The 20,577-nt window shown below is 47.5% G+C and overlaps 1 protein-coding gene across 1 annotated transcript in view; it reads left to right on the top strand.

Annotated features, from left to right (window-relative positions):
- JPH2 (junctophilin 2) overlaps nucleotides 1-20,577 on the top strand; it is a 70,001-nt gene that overhangs the window by 44,055 nt on the left and 5,369 nt on the right. The window lies entirely within an intron of this gene.

The following is a 20,577-nucleotide window of genomic DNA, read 5'->3' as shown; positions in this document are numbered from 1 at the left end:
GCAATAAACATCTCCATTAATGCACTGAAATCCTTGATTTTTTTCCTTGGACTCTGAACAAAGTTTCAGCTTTAAATGTCCTCAGGTCTTCATTGTGTGGGTTATTTATTCTTCCCGGGAAGTCCTGAATATCAGATCTACTAGACAACGCTCAACAGCCCTTGTGTGCACCTACTATGTGCTGGGTCTGTGCCCAGTGCTGCAGGGCTTTTGGAGTGACAGACATAGTGGCTGATCTTCAGCCTCAGTTGGTGCCTTAGTGTGGTCAGGGCTGAGATGACTACACGGCTCCAAGTGCCTGGGACAGTCCTGGCTCATGCTGGGTGTCATTATTAGCAGCGTCTCCTTCACCCTCAGCTTGCCTGGTTTGGATAAGCTCTCCAGTCACCCTAAACAAAGCCTCTGCTCTAAGCGCTCTGCACATTCCAGTGCATGTGACCCTCCCAACCCTATGAGGTTGGTTCTATTATTTGCCCTTTTCACAGAAGGGGAAACCGAGGAACAGAGTGATAAAGCAACTTGCTCAAGGTCACACAGCTTGGAAGAAGCAGAGCTACGTTTTGAACCCAGGTCGTCTGGGGCCTGAGTGTTCTCACTCAACCACTATCTGAGCATCATCTTTCCTTTTCTTTTTCTTCCCTTCCCTTCTCTCCCCTTCCCTTTCCCTTTTTCTTTTCTGTTCTCTTCTCTTTTCTCTTTTTTCTTTTCTTTCTCTTTTATTTTCTTTTCCTTTTTTGAGAGAGAGAGAGGGTGCAAGTGTTCAAGGGGCAGAGAGAGAGAGAGAGAATCTCACAAAGGGCAGAGAGAGAGGGAGAGAGAGAGAGAGAAGCAGGGCTCGTGCTCACCCAAAGTGTGGCTTGTGAGCTCAGGTTTTCTAAGAGGTCTTCCTTGATCCTGTGCTCAGGCCCAGATATGTTTCCCCCTTCCCCACTCCATCCTAGTCAGGACTCTGCTGTGACACCGTTTTGTGACAGGAAGGAAGACAGCAACGGGCTCAGATTCTCCTCTGGAGTCTGGCACAGTGCCGGGGCCAAATAAAATCTCTGGAAATGCTTTTTGAACCGAGGGATGCGATTCTCCAGGCCGGGGGCTGGGTGTGGCCCCTCTGTGGCTCTCTTCTCCCCACCCTTGTGGTGGCAGAGGTGCCAGCCCCCAGGAACAGTTGTAGCTGCCTGGAATTCCTTCCCAAGGCTCCTTATCAGTTTTCACAGCAGCCTGGAGTAGGACGAGGGGGGTGTTGGGGACACTCAGGGCTGCTCTGGACAAAGCTGGAATGCCAGAGCCCAGGCCCCACCTGGGGAGGGGCCGGACGTGGGGGAGGGTGCTGGGCAGGGAGGCCTCAGCTGTCACATTCCTCAGGCTCACAGAAAGCTCTCCTGGGTGCCTTGTCCTTATTTGGGCAGGAGATGTCTGCTGACTCTGGCCCGTGGGATGCCATGGCTGGCTGGCTCACCAGGCAGGTTGGGGGGTGGTGGGGAATGGGGGCGGAGGGGGGGTTGTGCAGAGCACTCCTGGAGCCAAATCAGTGGGCTCTTGGGCTGGCAATCCCAATGGAAAGTTCAACCCTTGGGGAGAAAAATCACTCTCTAAGTAATAATTACAAAATAGCAGCTACCACTCATGGGTACCTACTGTGCACAGAGCACTGGGCGAGGCCAATTCTTAAGCTCCAGGGGGTAAATGTCTCCTACTCATGGCTGTACTCCCAGATCTAGCCCAGGGCCTGGCACACAGTTGGTGCTTAGTAAATACTTGTCATGATCGAGTGAATATACACTTCACATGCCACAGTTCACTTGATTCTCACAGTAATTCTTGTGGTGGCTAATTATCAACCCATTTTACAGGTGGTAAGACTGAGATTTACAGAGGTTATGTGATTTGGCAAAGGTCATGGGACTTGGAACAGGGGGTGCTGGGGTTTGAAGCCAGGGTCTCAGATTCCAACATTAACTAATGTTCCCATCTTCTTATTTTCGTGGTAGCCACACTGGAAATCCTGGCTTTCCCTCTTTATTGGCTCTGTGGGTTGGATCCATTACATAACCTGAGTTTTCTCACCAGTAAAATGGGAATCAATAGTGATACCAACCTTGGAGACCCTTGTCAGGCTTAAATGGAGAAACACATGCAAATGTCTTAGCATCGTGCTCAGCACACAGTAGGGGCTTAACATGTGTTATCTGTAGTAATGTGGTGATGGGTCACAGGGGATTCAGCATCCTTCTCACAGGATTGGACCCAGGCAGCAGAGTGCACAAAAAGTGGGGCTCTGTGCGCTCCTGGAGCACAGAGACAATCATGGCCCTCTAGAGAGAGCCATTCCTAGCCTGCCTGAAGCCTTTTAGATTCCCAGAGGAAGAGACTGGAAGGAGTGTAGGTTTTGCCCTCTGCTAATACCTGGTGTGTGATCACGCTATAATGTCGGCTTGATTGCCCAAGGTTTCCACCAGCACCTACTGTGTACCCAGGTCCGGGCTGGTACCCAGAACAGGGCCTGCTGCCGTCCCTCATGGAGCCTGTGCCCACACTGTGGAATGGCAGCAGAGTAGAGTGTCGGAGAAGCACAGGCTCTGGAGCCTGACTGTCAGGATTCCCCTCCCTTGCTGGTCATGTGCCCCTGGGCCAGTTACTGAAATTTCCCAGAGTCCCACTTTTCTCATCTGCACACCGAGGATAATAATAGTATTTCCCACCCAGTTGTTCATGTTTAATGATGTAATATGTGTAAGCACCCAGACCAGAGCCTGTCACATAGTAAGTGACCCTTCTAACATGTCTGTAAAAGAGCTAACAATCAGCATGATCATTTTCAGATATTGAAATTGATCAGGGGTGCTTGGGTAGGTCGGTGGGTTAAGCATCCTTAATTTTGGCTCAAGTCATTGTCTTGTGGGTTTTGGGTTCAAGCCCCACGTCAGGCTCTGTGCTGACATTGGAGCCTGCTTAGAATTTTCCCTCTCCCTCTCTCTGCCCCTCCCCTACATGTGCACTCTCTTTCTCTTTCTCAAAATAAACATTAAAATAAAATGATCACACAGGCCTCTCTGGGCCTCCATTACTCCATCTTATAACTCTGTTATTAAGTGAGAAGAGGTGTCTCACAGTCCAATATGTAAAGCATATAACACATTTACCTAACAAATATTTACTGAGCAACTGTTATGTACTTGCTTCTGTTTTGGTAGAAACACAGCAGTGAGGCTCCTGCCCCTTTTGGGAGCTCACAGACCACATGCAGGAAGGGAAAGTGACCTTGCAGCTAAGTGCAGGGGACTGCAAGAACGGAGCGCTGGCAGTTAGAGTAAGCTTTCCTGAGAAAGTGTTCTGAAGGATGAGTAAGAGTTCGCCAGATGAAGGAGGGAACATGTGTTCCCAGGAATGGAAACAGCCTGTGTAAAAGCCCCAGACGTGGCAATAGTAGAGCACATGTGGGGACCTTGAACTTTCTGGCTATATGGGGGACTGGTTTAGATGAAGACCAGAGAGGTTGGCAGGGGCTAGATCATGAAATCATATGTGTAGCATAATAATGCATTTCTACATCATCCTCCAGGTGCTGGGAAAGGCACTGGAGAGGCTTCAGCAGAGGGTCAAGGGACTTTTTACGGGGGGTAGCGTCTGGGAAAGGCTTCCTGAACCAGATGGGGCAGAAGAAGGAAACTTGCATCCAGGGTTAGCATCCAGCTGAACACTCCTGTAACATCACACCAGTTGTTCACATTTTGAAATATTCTGATTTGTATCAATTCGTAACGTCAGCTCCCCTGAGCTCCCTCAGTGCTCTCCACCTTCCATTACCATCCTGTGCACCTGGCCTCTTGCCCAACATATTGACTTCCCCAGGACCCAGCAACTAAATGGTTAACCACCTGGCACATCACTCTTATTGGTTGGTGCCTACCCCATAGCACTTGCTTGATATTTTTTCATTGCATATGTCTTAGTCAAGTCCCAGTTCTAAGAAAGCATTGGAGAACATCAGAGAGAGCAGTGCCAGCTCGGGAAACTTGGATCTTAGCCCAGTCCTTGCCCTCTTCCTGTGGCCTTGGCAGGTGAGACTGGGCCCATCCTACGCTGGCTGACACAGGCTTGGGAACCGGGCCAACCTGGGGTCTAGAGCACTTCCTGGCTATGTGACTCTCCTTGTCTATTTAGTGGACATAATAATACTACCCTTTAGGGTTGTTTTCAGGAATAAATTAGATCATGTAAAAATCCTAGCACTCACAGTTTTTAAAATTTTAATTATTTATGTATCTATCTTGCAGTAGGCATACTATATGCACATTCAATTTTTAAAAATGTTTTTATTTATTTCTGAGAGAGAGAGAGACAGAGACAGAGAGAGAGACAGAGAGAGAGAGAGAGAGACAGTGTGAGCAGAGGAGGGTCAGAAAGAGAGGGAGATACAGAATCTGAAGCAGCCTCCAGGCTCTGAGTTAGCTGTCAGCACAGAGCCCGACGCGGGGCTCGAACCCACAAACCATGAGATCATGACCTGAGCCGAAGTCAGATGCTTAACCAACTGAGCCACCCAGGTGCCCTTATATGCACATTCAGAGGATCTAAAAGGGTTGTATCCATCAGAGTCCTGGCAGGAAAGGGTATGTTCAGAGTTCAGTTGCAGTCATGAAGCTACTGGATTTCCCCCCAACTTTATTGAGCTATAACTGGCATATAACACTGTGTACAATGTGTTGATTTGACTCATTTATATATTGCAAAATGATTACCACCCTAGCATTAGCTAACATCGCCATTGTGTCACATAATATTTAAGACCTATTTTCTTAGCATCTTTCAAGCATATAATACGGTACTGCTGACTATAACCACCATGCTCTATATTAGGTCCCCAGAACTTACTCATCTTATAACTGGATGTTTATACCAGATGGGCAGGAAATTAACCAGGGATGCTGAGGTACGCGGGACCAGCGATGATGGGAAGCCGTTAGTTCCCTGGGTCTGAAGGAGCCAGGGGAGGAAATGGTGTTACACTAGAGCTGATGGGTGCAAGCTGTGGAGGAGAGAACCTCTGGAAGAGACAGGGAGCTGCTCCCTCTCCCTCCTCCAGCCCCTGGCTGATGGCCCCTGTCAGCTGAACACAGCTGGAAGCCAGAGAGCAAGAGCACTGTGGATCCACACCGTGGAGTAGGGTCCCCCGGGGTGCAGAGCAGGGTGGGTAATGATGGGTGGGGTGAAGGGAGGAGATGGGCCAAAGGAAAGTCCCCAGCTTGTGTGTGTGTGTGTGTGTGTGTGTGTGTGTGTGTGTGTGTGTGTGTGTCTTCCTCCCTCCCACGTCCTCCCTAGCCATCTAGTTTCCTTCCCAGTAAGCAACCTTTATTACCAATTCCTTACCTATCCTTCCAGGAATACTCCACATATAGAAGAGCAAACACACTTGTTTGTTTACACAAGCATTGCACACAATATACGTTAATTTACACCCAGCTCCATACCTTGGCCTGTCGGGATTCCCTCTGTTTTAAAGATCTGTCTCATTCTTAGTACTGGCTGCATAAAGTCCTTCAAATGGCCGAGCCATAACTTGGTTAGCCAGGTCCCTACTGCTGGCTTTGGGTTTGTTTCCAGTCTTTTGCCATTACAAACCATGTTGCCATAAATGCCTTTGCACGTGTGTCATTTCCAACGTATCCCTTGGCCAGACTCCCAGAATAGGAATCACTAGCCCTGAAAAGATGTAGACACCAAATTTCTTTTTTTTTATGGGTTTTTTTTAAATGTTTTTTTTTTTTTATTTCTAGGAGAGAGAGAGAGAGAGAGACAGCGTGAGCAGGGGAGGGTCAGAGAGAGAGGGAGTCACAGACCGAAACAGGCTCCAGGCTCTGAGCTGGCAATCAGCACAGAGCCCAACGTGGGGCTCGAACCCACAAACCGCAAGATCATGACCTAAGTGAAAGTTGGACGCTTAACCGACTAAGCCACCCAGGCGCCCCATAGACACCAAATTTCTAAAGGAAAAAGCTGAGCAGTTTGAGATGCTAAATACGAATATACAGAAACACAGAAAAGTATTTAAGTGAGAAATCTGTAGTAGTGCACTCCTCTAGTGCATGCTCTGTGCGACCCGCGGCTCTGTATATTTGTTCTAATTTTCATAGCAACCCTAGGAGGTAGTAAGGGGTCTCAGCACCCAATTTCAGCCTGTCGTGGGGGATATGGTCCCCTTCCCCCCGCCCCCCATGGCCCCAAGCAGTTCACTGACACCAGCTGAGGTTCTGAGAATTCCACTCAGTTCTGACATTATCTACCAGGAGACAGTGTCAGAGCCCACAAGTCAGGGGATCGGCAACCCCCCCTTCCATTTGCAAATCCAGGATGCCACCTGGGCTCCTAAATGACCAGCTGTAGGTAGGAGGTTCTAGTGATCCCCTCTCTGAGTTCAATTAATTTGCTAGAGCAGCTCACAGAACTCAGAGAAACAATTTATTTACTAGATTACTAGTTTATTATCAAAGGATATAACTCAGAACCAGATCAATAGCAGAGCTGTGCAGGGCTTCTGTGCTCTAAGTGTGATGCTCTTCCTGTACCTTCACGTATTCACCAACCCAGAAGCTTTCTGAACACCATCCTTTTAGGTTTTCATGGAGGCTTCTTATCATAGGCGCGATTGATTAACTCATTGGCCGCTGGTGATTGGTTCATTCTCCAGCCTCTCTTCCTTCCCCTGAAATCACAGGGTGGGACTGATTCCAACCCTCAATTCTTGGTCGGTGCCCCTGGCAACCAGCCTCCATCATTAGGCGCTTTCCAGAAGTCACCGCCTCATCATAAACGTAGGTGTGGTGGGAAGGGGCTTGTTATGAATATCAAGACTCCCATTTCGTTTGTATGGCTCTGAAGTGATTTCAGGAACTGGGGACAAGAGACTAAATGTTGTTTTTTTAAATTAATTTATTTTTTAAATTTACATCCAAATGAGTTAGCATATAGTACAACAATGATTTCAGGAGTAGATTCCTTAATGCCCCTTACCCATTTAGCCCATCCCCCCTCCCACAACCCCTCCAGCAACCCTCTGTTTGTTCTCTGTATTTAAGAGTCTCTTATGTTTTGTCCCCCTGCCTGTTTTTGTATTATTTTTGCTTCCCTTCCTTTATGTTTATCTGTTTTGTATCTTAAATTCCTCATATGAGTGAAGTCATATCACGTTTGTCTTTCTCTTGACGGACTAATTTTGCTTAGCATAATACCATCTAGTTCCATCTGCATCATTGCAGTTGGCAAGATTTCATTCTTTTTGATTGCCGGGTAATAGCCCATTGTATATATGTACCACATCTTCTTTATCCCTTCATCCTTCAGGGGACATTTGGGCTCTTTCCATACCGTGGCTGTTGTCAGTAGCGCTGCTATAAACATTGGGGCGCATGTGCCCCTTCGAAACAGCACACCTGTATCCCTTGGATAAATACCTAGTAGTGCAATTGCTGGTTCATAGGCTAGTTCTATTTTTAATTTTTTGAGGAATCTCCATCCTGTTTTCCAGAGTGGCCACACCAGTTTGCATTCCCACCAGCAGCACAAAAGAGATCCTCTTTCTCTGCATCCTCGCCAACATCTGTTGTTGCCTGAGTTGTTCATGTTAGCCACTCTGACACGTGTGAGGTGGTATCTCATTGTGGTTTTGATTTGTATTTCCCTGATGATGAGTGATGGTGAGTATTTTTTCATGTGTCAGTTGGCCATCTGGATGTCTTCTTTGCAGAAATGTCTATTCATGTCTTTTGCCCGTTTCTTCACTGTATTATTTGTTTTGGGGGTGTTGAGTTTGATACATTTTTTATAGATTTTGGATACTAATCTTTTATCTGATATGTCATTTGCAAGTATCTTCTCCCATTACATCGGTTGCCTATTAGTTTGTCTGATTGTTTCCTTCGCTTTGCAGAAGCTTTTTATCTTGATGAAGTCCCAATAGTTCATTTTTGCTTTTGTTTCCCTTGTCTCCAGAGATGTGTTGAGTAAGAAGTTGCTGCGGCCGAGGTCAAAGAGGTTTTTCCCTGCTTTCTCCTCCAGGATTTTGATGGCTTCTTGTCTTACATCTAGGTCTTTCATCCATTTTGACTTTATTTTTGTGTATGGTGTAAGAAAGGGTTCAGGTTCATTTTTCTGCACATCATTGTCTAGTTTTCCCAGCACCACTTGTTGAAGAGACTGTTTATTCCATTGGATATTCTTTCCTGCTTTGTCAAAGATTACTTGGCCATATGTTTGTGGGTCCATTTCTGGGCTCTCTGTTCTGTTCCATTTATCGATATGCATGTCTGTTTTTGTGCCAAGAGACTAAATACTGTAACAAAAGATGCTCCCATTGCTCTTATCACTCTGGAAATTCCAAGAGTTTTGGAAACCATGAAAGAGGAACCATGGACGAAGACTAAATATATATGAGAAATATATTTTGGTCATCTGAGTGACCCTCAAGTTGACCCTTAAATAACATGTATTTGACCTGCACAGGCCCACTGAAATATGGATTTTTTTTTAGTAAAGTACAGTACTATAAATGTATTTTCTCTTCTTTTAGGTTTTCTTTTTTTTTTTTTAATGTTTTTTATTTATTTCTAGGAGAGAGAGAGAGAGACAGCGTGAGCAGGGGAGGGTCAGAGAGAGAGGGAGTCACAGACTGAAACAGGCTCCAGGCTCCGAGCTGGCAGTCAGCACAGAGCCCGACGCAGGGCTCGGACCCACAAACCGCGAGATCATGACCTAAGCGAAAGTCGGATGCTTAACCGACTAAGCTACCCAGGTGCCCCTCGGTTTTCTTAATAACATTTCCTTTTCTCTAGCTTAGTTTATTGAAAGAATACAGGTTATAGTACATATAACATACAGAATGTGTGCTAATTAAGTGTGTATATTGTCAGTAAATCTTCTGATCAACATAGGCTATTAGTAGTTAACGTTGTGGGGTCAGAAGTGATACTTGGATTTTTGACTCTGTGGGCAATTGACGCACCCAATCCCTGTTTTGTTCAAGGGTCAGCTGCATTTCTTATAAATCACAGTATCATAATAGACATTCTTTTTTGTTAATTTTTTAATGTTTTTATTTATTTTAGAGGGGGGGACGGGCAGAAAGAGGGAGACATAGACTCCGAAGCAGGCTCCAGGTTCTGAGCTGTCAGCACAGAGCCCGATGGGGGGCTCGAACTCATGACTGCAAGATCATGACCTGAGCTGAAGTCAGAGGGTTAACTGACTGAGCCACCCAGGCGCCCCTCGCGATAGACATATTCTTGTGGGCCTTTGGACTGAAGGCCTTAGATTCTCACTGCTGTTGGCCAGAGGCAGCCCTCAGTTCCTTCCACATGGACTCCCCATCAAGGCCAGCAAGAGAAACTGCTAGCAAGAGAGAAGTCACTCTTTTATAAACGAATCACCTTTTCCGTGTACTTTTATTTAGAAACCTAAGTCTAGCCTACACACAGGGGAGGGGCTTACATAAGGGTGTGAGTACCAGGAGCGCCCTGAGAAATCTGCCTGCCACACTCATTGTTCTGAAGAAGAGATGGATACACAGAAAAGTTAAGCAATTTTCCCAGGCCACACTGCCTCGTGTGCGAGTCAGGGGTTCAAACCCAGGTAGTGTGATTGCAGGTTCTGCGCTCTCAAGCACTGTACCTCCAAACTGAATTGTTATGTGTTCATAACCCTGTTAAAAACCGGGTCCTGCACATGGGAGCTCAGTGGATTCATGGTATAGCTATAGCTTTAATATTTGTTTTTATAATTTGTAAACTGTGGTTTTCAAACCTGGCATAGACTTTTTAAAGAGGAAGTTTCTCTGTGCTGCTCTGAAGGTCTCTGTGCCAGTCCACACAGAAGAGGCCATCTTGCCGGCAGCCAGGTTCCGGATTGGACCGCAGGACCCAGTCTTATGTGGGGGAGGGGTGCAGGCCCAAGGTCCCCTCCCTGACCCCTCACTAGTTACCAAAGTGCAGCCAGACCTCAGTCATACACAGTCAGCCAGGCAATTCCCAGGCCCCGACGGACTAGCCTTTTGTGGGGAAACAGAGCTATCACTGCTGGGAACCTCTCAGAAGGGCACAGTGACCCAGGGCCTCAGACCACCCCTCGGGGAAGAGGCTGGGTGGTGGCCGCTGGGCCCTCCTGGAACGTGGGCTTGAACTGAGGGAGCACAGAGGACACGTGGGCTTTGGAGCCAGACGGCCCTGGAGGCACGTTCCAGCTGGCTCTGGCACTTTCCAGCGATGAGCCTCGGGCAGATGACTTTCTTTCCCCGTAAAGTGAGTTGTCTTGAGGATGATGAGATCACACGAGTTGATTTAGCTTCCTGTTGCTGCCATAACAAATTTCCACAGACTTGGGGCCTTAACACAACACAGATTTATCCGTTTACCCTTCTGGAGGTTGGAAGTCTGAAATCGGTCTCCCCAAGCCACAGCCAAGGTCAGCACATCTAATTCCTTCTGGAGGCTCCCGGGGGAGAATCCAGTTCCTTGACTTTTCAGCTTCCAGTGGCCGCCCTGTTCCTCATTTCACGGCCTCTACATTTTCACATCACATACCGCTCCAGTCTCTGCTGGTGCTTTTTTTTTTTTTTTTAAGTTTTCTTATTTATTTTAAGAGCAGAGAACAGGAGGGGCAGAGAGAGAGAGAGAGAGAATCCCAAGCAGGTTCTGCACTGTCAGTGAAGAGCCTGACATGGGGCTCAAACCCACGAACCGGGAGATCATGACCTGAGCCGAAATCAAGAGTCAGACGCTTACTGACTGAGCCACCCAGGCGCCTCTCTTCTTTTTCATATCCAGTCTCCTGTCATCACGTGGCCTACCCTCCCACCGTCCCACCTCCCCCTGCCTCCTGCTGTAAGGACTCTCGTGATCACATCTGGGGCCTCCCTGGCTAATCCAGGGTAATCCCCGCATCCCAGGATCCTCAATCACATCTGCAAAGCTCCTTTTGCCATATAAGGTCACATTCATAGGTTCCAGGGATTGGGACGGGAAGCGTTGAGGCCATTACTCAGCTGACCACATAGGTCACATGTCTGCCACATAGTTAGCACTCAGTAAACAGCAACTCTTATTACTTTGCCTCTGCCTTCTAGGCCAGGGCGGGGGTCACACACCTGCTCTCATGTGGCGGAGGCCTTCTGTCAGCAGGGGACAAGGGCCGCTATAAAACGTGATGTGGGGCCCCTGGGTGGCTCAGTGGGTGGAGCATATCTTGGTTTATGCTCAGGTCATGGTCTCACAGCTTATGGGTTCGAGCCTTCCATCCAGCTCTGGCCTGATGTGCGAAGCCTGCTTGAGATTCTCTCTTTCTCTCTGCCCCTCCTTGGCTTGTGCTCTCTCTCTCTCAATCTCACACACACACAAAATAAATAAATAAATAACCACAGTGTGATCTGGAAGAGGTCATGTCCATGGCCTGGGGATTCCAGGCTGCATTTCCAGGATGGGGGTGTTCTCTGGGCCCTGAGGAGGTGGCAGGCATAGCTGCCCACTTCACCTGGAACAAAGCCACTTTATTGAAAACTTTCAAACTCATGCATAGAGCCTACTCTTTGAAATGCTTTATTACATTAATTCACTCTATAATCCCAACAGCCCAATGAGGTAGGGGCTCTTCATGTCCCCATTTTACGGATGGAAAAATCAAAGCACAGAAAATGTATTAAGTCATCCATAGTCCTACAGCTGTGCTCCTAACCACCTCAAAATACCAAAACATTGACGGCATTTTTTAAAAAAGAAAACCTGCTGATTCTCAAAACTTTTCTACAATGAAGTCATGTCATTTTATATGCTTTAAAATTTTTTTTAATGTTTATTTATTTTTGAGAGAGAGACAGAGAGTGTGAGCAAGGGATGGGCAGAGAGAGAAAGAGACACAGAATCTGAAGCAGGCTTCAGGCTCTGAGCTGTCAGCACAGAGCCCGACGCAGGGCTCCAACTCTTGGAACCATGAGCTTTCTCCTACTCTGTTGATTTCTGTTTGCTCTGCTGTCAGGACCTTTCAGTCTTCTCTGTCTCTCCTACCAGACTCTATTTCCTTCCCTTCTGGCTCAGCGCTCATTATAATAACAATGAGCAAGTGACTTAGGCTCTCTGTGACTCAGTTTTCTCATTTGTACAATGGTGGTGGTACCTAATTCACAAGGCAGCATGACCCCATGGCCAAGGCGTATGCATAGATCTATACATCAGCACTAAAACTGGGAAATTCTTAGAAGAAAATACGGGAACAAGCCTTTGTGACCACAGGTTGGGCAGAGCCTTCTTGGCTCTGGCACCAAAAGCACAGACAACAAAAGAAAAAAACAAAAACAAAACAGATACACTGGACTGCATTAAACTGAAAGACCTTTATGCTGCAAAGGACAATATCAAGAAAGTGGAAAGACAAGCCACAGGATGGAAAAATATTGGCAATACATGATTGGCAATATGCTTGATAAGGGACTATATCTAGACTATGTAAGGAACTTTTACAACTCCATAATAAAAAAGACAGAAACCCAGTTGAAAAAAGGCAAAGGATCCAAAGAGATGTTTCTCCTGAGAAGATCTACAAATGGCCATGAAGCCCATGAATAGATGCTCAGTGTCATGAGCCACCAGGAAAATGCAGATGGACATTTCCCCGACGGCTCATGATGCCTCCGCCACCATCACCACTGTCACCACCACCTCACAAACCAGTAGTATGAATAAAATTAAAACGATGGGTATAATAACAAGTGTTAGCAAAGATGAGGAGAAATGGGAGCCCTCCTATGTTCTGAAGAGGATGTAAAATGGTGCAGCCACCGTGGACCCAGCCTGGCAGTCCCTCAACCAGAACATGGACTTAACACATGACCTGGAAATTCTGCTCCTCAATGGGCACCCAAAACAAATGAAAACATACAGACACGTAAGAACTGGTGCTGCCCATAGCAGCTTTATTCACAGCAGCCAGAAAGTGGAAACTGCTGGAATAACCAGGTAAACTTAATACAGTTGCTGCACACAGTAAAACAACATTTGTTGGTAGAAAGGATTGAAGTATGGGGGCCACTGGGTGGCTCAATCATTTGAGAGTCCAGCTCTTGATTTTGGCTCAAGTCATGATCCCAGGGTTGTGAGATCAAGCCCTGTGTTGGACTCTGTGCTGAGCGTGGAGCCTGCTTGAGATTCTCTCCTCTCACTCTGTCCTGACCCCGCTCGCATATGTTCTGTCTCTCTCTCTCAAAATAAAAATAAAAATATAAATAAAAAGAAGAAAGGATTGAAGTATGGACACGGGGTACAGCATGGGTGAATCTGGAACGGTGTTCAGAGGACATATCCTTCCACAAGAATGCATATTTACATCCCAATTTGTTGGCAGTCCATAAAATTCTGGAAGGGAATTGTTGGTCAGCACTGTTACAATAGTAACAAAAACCATGATAATGAAAGCTAGTATTTGTTAAATGCTCCATTTATGCTCATTTCGGACTCTCGGTAATTTTCTGAAGTATTATTATCCCCATTTCACAGTTGAGGAAACTGAGACCAGTGAGCAAAGGTCAGATACCTGGATTGTGATGGTGCTGTTATTTAGACTGGAGCTTCTGCCCTTAACCCCCTCTGGTGAGGGGGACTTCCTGGCAGGGATTTAGCCCCATTTGCCAAATGAAGTCCTGGGGCTGGGGTGGAGAGGGGAGGAGGTTCCCCCTTCAGTCAAGACTCACTGGCCATGCCCTTGCCTACATCCTCGGGGGCTTTCTTCCCGGCAGCTCTCTGGGCAGATTTCTGGGGACCCCAGCTGTGCTCCCTCCTTGTGGTTACTCTGACCAGGATTGTTTGGGAGGAAATGGCCCCGGCCAGCCAGAGCTGTGGGCGAGGGGCTATTTTGGGAGAGGGCAGGCAGTGGCATCTGAAGCACCCCCACCACAGGAAGACACTTGGCAGCACTGTCCCTGTCAGCCACCTCTGCGCCCTCCAGAGAGCCTGGCAGAGCTTTGAGCTGGGGCCTCATTATCTGCCTCTGTCCTCCGAACATACCAGGAGTTCTTTGTTCTAAATTTTTTTTTTTTTACTTTAAAAATGAAAAAAGAGTTTTAGGTTTTTTTTTTTTTTTTTTAACAACTCAGCGGCACATAGTACACATCCATGACTTTTAGGCTTCTCTAAAAAAATTATGCCTATTTATTTTATTAAAAAGGACTATATGGACTTCCTGTGTCGTGGCCACTGCTCTAAGGGCCAGATGACTGTCCATTCATTTATTTCTTACATCATTTCTGCCTGGTAGTTGCTGTTATTATCCCCATATTACAGATGAGGAGACCGGGGTTCAGGGGGCTCGGACTTGCCAAAGATTGTAAGGGGACAGTGCTTGGACCCCTCACCCAAGCCACCTAGCTGGAGTTTCTTCTTAGCAACTCTACCCAGCAGTTTAGAGGCTTTACTCTGCATCCCTCCTTATCCATTGGTTTTCAGGGCTGTTGTGTGGCTGACTTGGCGGCTGTGATAGGCTCAGGTGGCTGCTGGGTCCTATCGATCCCCTTCCCTGGTCCCAGCTCATGGAGGATGTGGCCCAGAGTTACTGGCAAGAGGGTGGCAGCTTGGTGTAAAGGGTAAGAGCTTGGGCTGATTCACTTTCTAGCTGTGTGACCTTGAGAAAGTGACTCCACCTCTCTGAGGTCATTTGTGTAAAGGCAGCCATAACCCAGAGCTGGGCACAAAGAATCTAACAAATAACAGATATTAATAGTGTTAATAGTAGTAGTAGAAAAGCTAGTTGTTGGGTGAATGCATTAAAACAGGGGTCAGTAAACTTTTTTCTGCAAAAGAGCAGGTGGTAAATATTTTTGGCCTTGCAGGTCACACAGTGTCTTTGGTACCTACTTAACTCTAGATAATGTGTCAACAAATGGGTGTGGCTGGGTTTCAGTAAAACTTTATATGGACACTGAAATCTGAATTTCATGTAATTTTCATGTGTCAGAAAATATTGCTCTTGGTTTTTTTGTTTTGTTTTTTCCAACCATTCGAAAGTATACAAACCAGTCTCTGCTCACGGGTAGGACTGGCTGGCCCGCTGCTGCAGTTTGCCATCTCCCTGCACTAGAACGTGAACTCTACAAGGGGTTTTTGGATGCTTGGTTTGCTGTTATATCCACAGTACCCAGAATAGTGCCTAGCACTCAGTAAGCACTCCAGAAAGTTACATTAAATGAATGAATCAATATACAGAAGTGGGTATAGAGCTGGCCCTTTAAGACTGGGAGGTCAGACAGAGGGGACGGAGCGTTCCAGGTGGGGGGACAGCCTGAACAAAGCATGGAGTCGGGGATAAGTCCAGCAGGCATCCTCTTTGCCCAGGAAGCAAGCCATCAATGCCTGGTGGAGACTGGGCAGCCAGCAAGGCTGACTTGGAATAGCAGTTAGGGGGCTGGGGATGAGGAAAAGAAGCTGGGGTGCGGGGGTGCTCCCAGAAGCGGTTCTGTTGGGTTAGCGGCCTGCCCCGGTCCCAGAACCACCAGCCTTATTTTTAACCTTGCTGATGAAAGATAATCCGAATGAAATCAAGAAGAGTGCCTGATCCCTGCCCCTCCCCCTGCCCCAGTTTTTGCTGGTCGCCTTTCCCCGCGGGTCAGAGCCATCCTTGGAGACCCTGCCCTGGCGGTCTAAGCCCAGACACAGTGACGGTCAGAGGAGAAGAAACAGGTCCATTTCCTCAGCAGGAGCTGACCCCAGGGAAGGGATCCTGGGGCTTAAGGAGAAGCACACAAGCAAGGCTTCCGTGGAGTCGAGCAGGCTGGGAGCTGCCCAGCATAGAGCTGGTTTCTCGATCTGTCTGCCAGCGCATGCTTAGACCTCAGTGAGCAGTGGAAGCTTCTGGAGTGCTTCTAAAACAGATTCCTGGGCTCCTCTCCCTGAAGTTCTGACTCAATAGGTCTGGGGTAGAGCCCAAGAACCTGCATTTCTGACAAGCTCCCAGGTGATGAGGGGCCAGGAGGGTGATGGGCCACACTGTGAGTGGTCCTGACCTACAGGAGTCTCTGAGCAACAGCAGGCGTCCTGCCCTCACCCCGGAGCTGACAGTGCTGAGCCGGGAAGGCAGCTGGTGATTCGCTCATCAGGGCGGCCTCAGCCGAGGACTGGAGAAGCTTGAAGGCTGTGCTAAGTGCCCTGGGCTTTATTTTGAGCGTGGTAGGAAGCCTTGCAAAGATCTTAAGCAAGAGCTGAGGCCCCTGGATGCCAGCACACGATGCCACTGTGGTCAGTTGTAGGGAGCACACGGGGCCTTTGAGGAGCAGTGACGGAAGGAGGGAGAGGCCGCGGATGCTGGAGCTTTAGCAGGACTGGGAGAGGGGACCTGGTGAGTGATGGCCGCGGCTGCCGCAAGGAGCCGTGGAGGAGGGTGTGGGAGAACACGGGGGTGTCTGGCTTGAAGGACGGCAGCCATTCCTGAGACCAGAGACAAGGGGGTCAGCCGGCCAGACTGACGGACACGGGGAAGAGCGGTGTGCTTCTGTGAACACAGCAGCCCTCACTGCCTTGGGCTGTGTGGCCGCCCCTTTCTCAACCCCTGTTCTGGCCACTCTGGGCGGGGGTCCACGGTTGATCCCCCACATCTTCTGGGGCTCTGTGTGCAGGCTGCCTTTTTGGCCTTAGGAGGAGTCTTGTATGTAGCACAGCTTCCCAGGGCACCAAGGAAACAGGCAAGCGCCGTCCAGCTTGTGTTACCAAAAAAGGACATTTTCTCCCTTTGAAGGTTTGCCCAGCACTTTCCCTCCTCCCGACCTGGGGTTTCAGGTTGCCAGGGAAGTGTTTCTGGGAAGTTTAGGAGTTTGAGTCACATGCATCCATGTACAGGCAAATATGAAGCTGGCGTATGCATATACCACACTCGGTTTTGATGTCAGAAACCTCATCTTCCTCCTCCTCCTCCTCCTCCTTCACCTGCTCCTCCACCACCACCACCACTGTCCCCACCGCCATCACCTCCCCTGCCATCACCACCACCTCCACTCAGTCACATCGTGGCCTAAACACTTTCATAGGCTGCCTCTTAAGTCATTAGTTTTCTCAGCAACTCCAAGAGGGGAAAATAATTATCTCCACTGTACAGACGAAGAAACTGAGGCACAGAGAGGCAGAGCAACTCACCCAAGGTCCTAGAGTCACGGTGGGATCAGGACTAGGGTGAGGTGAGGTGCAGGGTCCGATCCAGTCTTTATTTAAGTTTTGTTCACAACTTGTTCATTAAGGATTTGGGGCATTATTTTTGACATTTAAAATATTGCTTTAAAATATTGTTTTCTCTTGCTTAGTGAGTTTTTGGCATCTTCCTAAGTTTTGCGCTTGCGGTGAATGCCTCACTTGCCTCACCCTAGCCCCAGCCTTGGCAGCACAGAAACTGGAATCCAAAGCTGTGCTCTTGGCCACTGCCTGTGCTGCCCCTCTGCTTATACCTGTCCACATGCGTGAGTTCACTTAAGTAAAAGTAACTCTATGCCCAATGTGGGGCTCGAACTTACGACCCTGAGATCAAGGGCTGTATACTCTACCAACTAAACCAGCCACACATCCCACGTTTGTGTATTCTTTCCTTCAGTAAACATTATTGTGGCAAGGCGGCACGGTGGTGAGGGCAGGGCTTGGAAATCACAAGAGTTCTGGGTTCGAACTCCGCTGTTCCCTACGGGGTGAGAGGATAGCCTGCAGTTAAAGGCACAGACCCTAGATCCTAGAATGCCTTGGTCTGACATCTTGCTTGTCACTTCCTGGCTGTGTAAGTTTGCCTTAGTTCCCTAAAATCCCCTCAGAAAAGAGGGATGGCGGTACTAATAGCTGCTACCCAGTGTTATTGGGGGATCAAATGAGTTAATTTCTACAAAGCCCATGGCATGTGATAAATGCTTTGTAAGTATTAACTGTTATTTTGCATCCTTGAGAAGACACCTCTCTGAGCCTCAGTTTCCCCAGGTGTAAATTACAAACAGTAAAAACTACCCTCCAGGCAGTTTTAAGGATTGAAGGGGATAACATAGGTAAAAGGCCCGTCACATAGAAGCAGCTTAATAAAACCTGTCTCCCTTATTCCAGGCCTAATTCTATATGCTGGAGATTGAAATACAAAGACACACATCAGCTCCCTGAGGAATTAACTCATCCGCAGATGTGCATGCTGATTTGACTGTTCAGTTCCCCAGAGCACAGAGCTCTTGCTCTCTCTCAGGACCTTTGCACGTGCCCTTTCTTCTCCCTGCCTTGTTGTGCCCGCCTCTCCTGTTATGGGTCTAATTTATGTTTTTCTCCTTCTCAAGTTAAATGTCACATTCTCAAAGAAACCTCCACTGCCCCCACCTCTGTCACCGATCTATACTGTCTTTCTGCTCTAGATTTTTTTTTTTCCAGTATATGTGCTGCCAAAGCAAACACCGGTTCTTTATTTTCATGGCACTTCCTTCATGGCACTTCTCACAATGGCAATTAAGTTCTTATTTAACCATATTGTATTAAATATATTTTGTTGTTTGTTTACCACCTTCCTGCCTCACTTGACAGTGAGGGCAGGGACAGGGCCTTATCCACAGGAGTCTGTGTCCTCAGTGCCCCAGGCTGATACATCTTCCAGAGTAGTACTTGAGTGGACGCGCCCTGGGTCACATCACCTGGGTTCAGATTCCTAGCTCCTGCACTTAATGACCCCATGACCCAGGGCAAATTACTTACCTTGTCCGTGCCTCAGTTTTCTTTTCTGTAACATAGGGAAAATAATAACAGCACCAGCTCCCTAAGGCATTGTGATGATTACATGAGGTGATCTTGATAATTCATTTAGGACTGTGCCTGGCCCATTCATAACGGAGCTGTTATTATTTTAGTAGACTAACAGCCAAAACAAACGTCTCCCAGATCTCGGGTGCTTAACACGATAAACATGTAAGGCTTCTTTAAAGGTTGCACACCGAATGTTTCAATGTAATGCCTAAATGTTCCACATTCCGGTGTGGGACTGTGGGAAAGGAACTTCGCATTATCTATAATCATCTCGGGACCTTGGTTCCTTCCCGTGTTTCTTAACATGGGGTTCACAGCGGGTTCTGTGGATGGAATTTAGGGAGTCTGTGAACCTGGATGCTGTCTTAGGTTAGACTCTCTAGAAGCAGAATCTGAGGTGGGGATTATTGAGCAGATTTTTTTTTTAAGTTTTTATTTATTGACAGAGAGAGAGAGAGAGTGGGAGCGGGGGAGGGGCACAGGGAGATGGGGAGAGAGACTCCCAAGCAGACTCTGCTGTCAGCACAGAGCCCGATGTGGGGCTCCATCTCATGAACTGTGAGATATGATCTGAGCTGAGATCAAGAGCTGGATGCTTAACCCACTGAGTCACCCAGGCACCACATGAGCAGATGATTTTTTTGAGGGGATGCTCTCAGGAGAGGGGAGGGTGACAGAAGCAGGGTAGGGTAGGGAAGTGACCCAGCAAGGATGTAATCTTACCTGCAGTCCCCCTTCAGCCTGACCCCACGGGAGGGGACGTGGGGGGTGTTCTGTGGCTCGCACCACAGAGTTGGATCCTCCTGGGTCAAGAGGGGACTGTCGGTGGGTGTCATCAGTCATTAGTTGTGGGTGCTTGGTTGGAGTGGGGGACAGTTTGACCTCCAGAAAAACAGGGCTTCTGCTAGGTGCAGTTCTCTGGGCCAGCAGTGAGCCATTAGCAGCCTATACAGAAGCTAGGGGTGGGTGCATTTGCCCAGCGAAGGGATCTGGGCAGGGAGCAAAAGTGTCTACAACAGATGGGGAAACTATCTTGTTTTTACTAACCTCTAAATGAAACTAGGATTTGCTTCAAATTATAGAGGTAGGCAACAAACCACAGCAGTATTAGAACTATCATTACTTGGGGCACCTGGGCGGCTCAGTCAGTTAGGCATCCAACTTCAGCTCAGGTCATGATCTCATGGTCCATGAGTTCGAGCCCTGTGTCAGGCTCTGCGCTCACAACTCAGAGCCTGGAGCCTGCTTCAAATTCTGTGTCTCCCTCTCCCTCTGCCCCTCCCCCACTAGCACTCTGTCTCTCTCAAAAAAATAAACAAATAAAAACTAAATATCTGTGACTGTCGCCAGTAGAAATCACATATACTTTCACGTTATTGTTGTTGCAGATATTTGTTTTCTAAAAAATATTTTTTAAAGTAATTTCTACACCCAACATGGCGCTTGAACTCACAACCCAGAGATCCAAGAGTCACATGCTCCACTGACTGAGCCAGCCTGGTGCCCCTAATGCAGATGTCTTTGAAATACCCTTTATGCCAATCTATACTTTAAAATTCGTGTAGTTAGTAGACTTGCTAGATACTTTGTTCAATGTGTTAATGAAGGATACATACGTTACATTACAAATTTATTCCTTTAAATATTTTGGTAATGGTGTGTCAATATAATTGCATCCCTTTGTAATCCTATGTATCTTATGCATTTCAAAACCTTATTCTGAGAAGGAGTCCATAGGTATCACCAGATGCCCAAGGGATCTGTGATCCAAAAGAGGTTAAGTTCCCTCTTCTGGAACTTTTCTTCCATTCAA

This window comes from Hyaena hyaena, unplaced genomic scaffold (assembly GCF_003009895.1).
Source record: "Hyaena hyaena isolate Hyena2069 unplaced genomic scaffold, ASM300989v1 scaffold_312, whole genome shotgun sequence".
Taxonomy (NCBI): domain Eukaryota; kingdom Metazoa; phylum Chordata; class Mammalia; order Carnivora; family Hyaenidae; genus Hyaena; species Hyaena hyaena.
This window is presented reverse-complemented; position numbering and strand designations above follow the sequence as displayed.